Here is an 8,079-nt window from a genome sequence, read left to right on the forward strand (position 1 = left end):
CTCTCTCTCTCTCTACCCACCTTTCCTGTCTCTCTAGAGCTGTCTATCAATAAAGCCAAGAAAAATAACATTAAAAAAAAGCCTAAGCTGATTGCAAAATTACCATGAAGTTGGAGGGTCCCAAAAAAAAATTAATAACAAACAAAAACTGCTGTATTTTACTTACCAGGACAAAATATAGATTCTTGGTTGTAACTTGGTTGCAAAAAATGAACAAACCCAGATGAGTTTTGATTGAGTACTCTCCACTCTAAATTGACATCTTACTTTAGTAGCATGTTATTTTGGTACCAGCACAACCCTAATGTTTTCTGAAAAGATGCTCCTTCTGTTCCAGCGGGCTTCTCAGCTGTTTGAAACTTGAGTGCTGATATGTAACCCTTTTGCAAATGATATGTAAACACACAAAAGTCCATGAACTAAAGGCAGGATTTCATTGTTTGTTTGCATAATGTCCAGGCTGATACACTGCAAATCTCCAAAAGTCTGCTGTGTTACTGAAATATATATATATGTGTATATATACGTGTTAATTCATAAACAATAGGATTGTTGTTTAACAGTGATGTTCTTTCTTATCTTAAAAATGCAACAAAGATCATGTAAGTTTAACGTTCAAACTTCCATGTTATAGACACATGATAAAAGGCAGTTTCCCAGACCTTTGGAGGAAAAGAAAAGCCTGGACAAACCCTGAAATAGTGGTGAAGGTGTAACACACATTTATGATGTTCAGAAACGGTCTGTTAAGTTTTAAAAAAGTAACAACCACCAATGGTACATGTATGACTATAACTGATACTGTGATGATCAATATTATCCTAAAAGCCTTCAATTTTATATTGCTCATTCCCTCTCTCCGCCTGGCCACTTCTCCAGGACCAGGCTGTTTTAGGACCAGAAGAGTAGCAATACAACAGTAAAGCTTCACCCCACAACACACAGTGATCTGAGCTACAACAGCGTAGTGAAATAAAAAACTCTCTAACACAGCGCTGAAGCAAAACAACAGTGTCCACAAGCAGATTATCCCAGACAAGGCCAGTTTATATTTTAGTGGCTTTAACCTTAAGAAAACCACAGGCCTAACTACTGCTAGATAGCGCTCCACGCAAATCAATGCCAGAAGACATGGATGACATACTATGAATCCAAGGAAAAAGATTCTGGTCTTCAGCAAATATGTGTTTGGAAAAAAGAACGCAGCCATTCCTAAAATGTCATAGAGGCAGATGAAGATTTCGAAAATTGCCTCGTTGAGAATGTAGAACTCCGATGTGATCAAGTGTCTTGATATGATCAGCTGCAGGATGTAGATATTGACAAGGAGTCGTAGGATCGGGCTGGCTAGATTGGGTATCACTGTTGCATCGCTGTTGTCACAGAAGGCCAGCAAGGAGGTGTTTCCAAGAGTGGTGTTATTCATCCTGGTCTATGGAAAGAAAAATTACTTTTTAAAAATAATTTCCAATTTATTTATGTTTTTGGTATATATTTGTGATTTTTTCTTTTTTTTTTTTTGCTTTTCTACAAATTCTAAATTGCTTTAATTTAATGTTTTTCATTTTAGTGACAAATAGATTTAGTTTGATATTAAACTAGAAATAGAACTGGTGTGGTTCATGGTATGACATGTAGCAGTAGCTTTATGGACGGATGTACAAAGAAAGACAAAGAAATCCAAACCACAGCAGCCCCTCCCCAAGTATAGTGTTTTTGTTTTAATAACTTCCAGCATCCATTTTAACTAATGATCACAGTAAAATCTAAACAATATATGACAGATTGAGGTGAGAACCGACCATGAAACAAAACCCTAGAGATTATGTGAGCAAATAAATCTCCACTCTTGTATAATTAACAATTATTATAGCTATTTTAACAAAATAACGATTCCATTGCCAAACCTGTTATTTGTGTTATCTCAGTCCTCTCGATTACATGTGCTTCTATTGCTTTTTCTCTAATGTTCCCCAATAGAATGATCTCCACAAAAACACAGCCAGCCAATGCTGATGGTATGCAAATACTTTGGTGCATGGGACATCACATGATTGATTACTCTTTGGTTGTATGATTACAGGCCCAGTGAGGAGGCAGTAGTGATTGTGGACAAAATACCAGGACAAACAAGTGAGTTGTTTATGTCATATGAAATTGTTTGTCTTTGAAAAAGCAATAAAATATAATATTTGCAGACATATCACTGATGCAGCATGAAAAGTCACTAACAGCCGAAAGTACTGATGAGCTGCCTGGGATATAGATTTCCTAAAAAGTAGTAAGTGAGCTAGATAATGACTAATGTAACCGATGTGGGAGGTTAATAAAGATTCAGATACATGGATTTTTACAACTTTACACAGTCAAAAAGAACAGCGCACTCACTACATGTACTTTCCTTTCTACCTTTCTTTCTTTTCTCCCACTCTCAACAGAGTCACCAAACCAACCAGCTCAGATGCCCATCTTTTTTTCTAGACATGGTCCCTCTAAGCGAGTGCTTTTTTTTTTGGTGGTTTACTGCATGATAAAAACCAAAGACCCTCTACAGCTCCTTACAGCTGCTAGAGGAATTCTTTGACTCTGTGTCCCCCAGCCTCTGTACAGACTTGATCCACCAGGATTTCTCAGCAAATCCTCACTATGCTGTATGTTTGGAGCCTGTCTAGCTCCAACTCCACGTGTGCCCCAACTCACCACTATACACTAGGTGCTTATCGGTAGAAAAGCTCAGACCCTGTCTTTATCTTTGATAAAACACCTGAAAAGATGAAATTGGACAGAGGCTGCTTTACAACCTTGTACCCCAAAACTTTTGAACATGGTGTTATGTGTCACCAGTCTATGGCTTGAATGTTCAACAAGAACTCCCCTCTCAGGTTCAGATAGGGGAGTCCTTTCCTCTCAGCAAAGCCCCTCCTGATGTCTCAGTCATTGCCAGTTTGTGTTCTCACATTGATCATGGAGTCATTTTTTCCAGGGTTACTAAGGCACAGAAGCCCCTCAGCTGTGATGGATTTATCTGCATTACCAATAATAAGCTTTATCAAATATGGATTAATCCACATTTTCATGTGATAGGGTTACAAATACCAAAAATATCATTGTTACCGCTGTTTACCTTTGTTATCATTACTTTGAGCCTCCATGCTCCGAGATAATGCCACTTTCAGTAATATACAGCCATCGCAGAAGTAGTAAGTAAACAAGCGTTGATGAAGAAAGATAAAGAGAGATGCAAAATATTTGATTTACATTAAGGGTGATATGAAAACTTTTTAAACACAGGCACACTCCAAATCTTCATGTTAAAAAATATATTACTGTTAAATAATGCATGACTATATGTGCACTCATATTCTTTTAAAAATCATTATAGCAGTTGTGTGAATACATTTTGTAGCTATCATACAGCCTATTGAAATGTCTGTCAAAATACAAATGAAGCTGAGCCTAAGTTCAGTCAGAAAGACCCTCTCATTAAGCCTCATTCATTCACAATTCTCTTCCTCTTCTTTCTAATCAGCTGACTATAGGTGTTCACTCTTCCAATTAATCAGACTGAGCCACAATCTCATCAGAAGTCCACTCCTCATCACATCCACATCTTCAGCAATCTTTTCATTCCTTCGTCACCCTCCTCACCAGCGTCCAGACTCCATCAGGGGGTTTTCTATATTAATCACAGCTTCACCAGCCCCTTCATGACGTCATGATTTCATGATGAAATATATGTGTTCATTCCAAATTTAAGTCTGTTCAGACTGAACTGTTAATGTAAGGCAAAATCTGTGACAAGCAGAGTTTGTGACGTTTCTGATTAATGTCTAAGAGTAATATCATTCTCATTTCATTGAATGTAATCCTGGTTTTGCAGAGACATATTTGAGATGGCTCAATAATTTGTTATCTTGAAACAAAGCTTGGTATAACCCTAAAATTAAGTGAAAGCTGTTGATGACATATTATTTTAGGATATTTTAATACAGGGTGGATTTGAATTTGTACACCTGTGAAGGTTGATACACCTCTGTTTATTAAACACATCTCTATGAAAACCTAAATGTAGCTTGTCCAGAAAATGATTTACAAAAACAATGACCCATGACTGTTTTTCCTAGTGCCCATGGTCCACTGAGACCAGAAAAGAGACAGCATTACGCCAGTACTTGCATCCCTGCACTGGCTACCTGGTAAATACAGGATTGATTAAGGTTCTTTTTATTTGTTTGCCCTGATTTAATTTGATTTCCAAAGGGAGAACGAGCATTGTGTCTCTTAACCTTCCAGAACTTTCATAGAAAATAGAAAATAAATTAATATTTGCATACTTGACATTCGTGAGAAAGTTTATGCAAGAACAGGTGGATATAGACTTTGGCAAACAAAACTTTAGATAAGCAGCAACATTCACCAACACTTTACGAAGCACTTGCTTGTTTGGCTTAATGGATGAAGAAAACCTTTCAGACTTTGAGTAAGATAACCTTATCTTTTTAGGCATCAGTGATCCCAGTGATAGTTTTCGAGCCTTTTTGAGATACAGGAGAAAGTGGAAAAGCACACGGTAATAACAAATGTCATGGCTAAGTCACTTGAGATTAATACCCCCATAAGCATGAGAATGAGTGATCACAATTTAAGGAATGCAATTAATCAGTGCAACAAGGGTTATTGAATTAATGAAATTGATGAAATAATTGTTAATCATTCCTCTGTCCTCACTGCCAGGACTGAGATGTTCAAAAGCTCTACAAGCCAGTATCATGTGTACAACTAAGGTGTTTAGAGTTTATACAATTTACAATAAGTAAACCTTGATCCAAAAGCAAAAATCATACAATTTTTTTTCTCCTTTTTTTCTCTTTCTTTGCAATGGTGACCATTATTAAGGTGAATAAACCAAATGTACCACAACATCTACAGTCTAAAAAGCAAATCTAAAGTGTTCCAACAGCTAATTCTGAGGACAACCAGGGTGACAATTACAATACTGACGAAAGTAGGAAGAATTTGGTTTATTATGTGAAACTATGAAAGAAAAGGGGGAATGAGAAAATCAGAACAATGGAGCATGACAAAATTTAAGTGGGAACATCAGATCTGTATTACGTTTTATGATTCACACTCATTTATCAATTCACACTGGATGCTATTTCAGTGACCCAGAACTGTCCAGTGATTATGTGCATAGACATGTCTTTTCAAACCTGGGAACCAAGACTAATCTATCATGCCAAACAGATGTACAGCCTTAAGCTGTTCAATAACATTATTTTTGTTGGACAGTTTTTTTGTCTTAATGTTTACAACCTTGGGGGGATTTTATTGCACTTCAATGGGTTAAGGACAGTATGAGATGTAATATGCTGGAGAGAAATGAGCTTTTATTAATAATAGGATTTGCAAATTAAATTATATTTTTCTATCCAACATAATATTGGCCTGTTCATATATACAATAGTTGATAGTAGTAATGAGATTTTTGTGGCTTTTTTGCCTTATAAATAGTATAAGTATAGTGACAGCTGAAGAGATTTTTGAGACTGATACTGATATTGATTTTAGAGGGGAAAATTACTGATATTGCGGCAGATATATAGTGAATTTTTGAGTTGGAATGAAAATAGAACAATTTTGCATCAAAGCGAAGTTTATGTTCTGAAATAAATAACTTTAACATTTCAATTAAATAACTTTAACATTTCAATTAAATATTCTTTAACATGTTAAATAATTTTCCATAAACATTGTCAACCAATTGTAGTTGACGTTATTGAGTGCTGCTTCTTCTTCTCTAACTCTGTGCTGCTTGCCACAGTATTTTAAATCACACCGCACTCTGCTGGATAGACTTTTCAGTGACACCAATATTTTACCACAATAATCTTTGCATCATATACAGTTTTCATATTGGCGCATATTAAATCATATATACACAAATACTGATAGGTCTTTGGTAGGCCAATATCGGCTAATAATATCAGTCAACTGATATCAGTTGGGCTCTAGTCTGTAGTGTTATGCTAACAAAAAAAGGTTAAATATGTTTTTTCTATAGTAATTATAAAAAAACATGTTTAATCAATACATGGAGAGAATTTGTGTCACCAATGAGCTGCTGACTTGTAATGAATGACAGGTTGGAGAAACATATAAAGCCTTTCACATTACATTTTAGTTTTATGTGTGACACAACTTTATGAAAGCTTTTTTAAACCCCAAAAACTCAAATAAATGAAATATAATTCTAAAAAAAAAAAAAAATATTTTCCTGCAGTTATCTCGAACATCAATCACAATTTCAATGAATAAAAAATTTAAAATAATGGTAAAATAAGTATGCTGACTGAGAATGTTTTGTGTAATTGCCAAGATGGGGAAACAAGTTAACACACACGCTGAGTGGGAAGACTGAGAAAGCCTTTCTCTTGTGGGCAGAAAGTCTCAGGCAGCGAGTTTCACTATTTTCATGATTATTATTAACATTTCAGGCTTATTTACACCTACGTTTTTCTTTTCTTCAGATGCCACTAGTAGTTTGTGGCTATGATGAGTTACATGTGAGCTGAAGACAACTCTGTCACTTTCCTCTTGGTTATTTTAGCAAGAGTTTATAGTTTGTAAATCTAATACCACACAACATACGGTTATGGCTAAATAATGACTCACAGTTAGTGGTTTCAGCAAGACAAACTGCCATCATTTAATTACAGAAAGTGTGTACACAGAATACCTTTTTCACAGCAGAATTTTTGACTTGTTACTGATACCTTTAACTAGGTTCTATTAGCATGCTGGTGGAGCTGCAGGGCTTACTGGGACACTTCCAAGGAATTGACTCATCATTAATGTTCTAAATTATACCTGTGTGTTTCCTGGAATGACAAGATGAAATGTCTGCTGTGCAAATGGTCTATTGGTTGCCTGCACAACAAATTATAACAGATAGTGCAGCTGGATATTTTTTAATCAGCTGACCACTAGCTGTCACTCTAGTGTAACATTAAAGGTCCCACACCCACATATAGGTGCTTTCACATCCTCTTGCTTATCAGACGTCTGCTCAGGTTGAGGTTTTTGATGTCACCAAAATGCACAATTAAGACTATTTAAAGTATAAGTGGTCCTTCTATAAGGTGCAATCATTTTTTCAGAAAAAAACCAAAAACAAAACAGGAGAGTAAAAGAGATGTCGACCTATCATGATCTGTACACTATAACAATGCTCAAGTTACCACAGCAAATGTGTATACATTGTGCTTCTGTGCCTAAATACAATGGCCCATCCCTTCAGTGTGAGGCCAAACAGGAATTTTTAGATCTTGATGGATTGCAATGGCTTATATAGGATGAGTTTAGTAATTATAATTTGACTTTGCAGTTATCTTTACTAGTCTAACAGTTTAGTACTATAGTGCTTCTCTGTAACAAGAAAAAAAAAGATTCAGTCAAGCTCAGAAAACATGAACCTGGACACCAGTAGGTAGCTACCACTCAAGATGGCTGAATCTGTGGAAGCTCCTGTCTGATACTAATGAATATGATGGATAACAGCCTACATTTTGAAGGCTTCATGCACATGCTAAAACCCTGCAAAAACCCTGAAGGCAATTAAGTTAGATGGTCTCCGGAGCAGTTTGAATGGGAAGAACTCCCCTCATGTAGGCAGTGGTGGGAGGACCCCGCATGAAGCAAGAGAGTAGGCAGCAGTGAAAAAGTAGTTGGTGGGTCGCATGTAATGCTCCAGGAAAGTTTCTGAGTGGGAGAAAGTTGAGCTGTTGCCTGAAGAGATGCTCATTTCAGCAGCCATTAAAATGTTCCTCAGGTTCTGTGATCTTTAGATTTACAGGGCTCCTGGAGGCGAGATAGAGCGAGAGAACTCAACAGTGAGGGATCCCAGAGGCAAGACAACAAGCAGAAAACAGTGTAATTAGATGAATCCCATTAGATAAGGATGTGTAACGCTCAGTGGCCAGAAAATCATTATTAATCGTTGAGACTGTTAGCATATTACAGAGATGTCTCAGAGCTGTTATCTTTCCATCTTGGATTTGTGAATTTTGTCTTGACTGC

The sequence above is a fragment of the Morone saxatilis genome, unplaced genomic scaffold (assembly GCF_004916995.1).
Source record: "Morone saxatilis isolate NCDOM2014 unplaced genomic scaffold, NCSU_SB_2.0 Contig17, whole genome shotgun sequence".
Classification (NCBI taxonomy): domain Eukaryota; kingdom Metazoa; phylum Chordata; class Actinopteri; family Moronidae; genus Morone; species Morone saxatilis.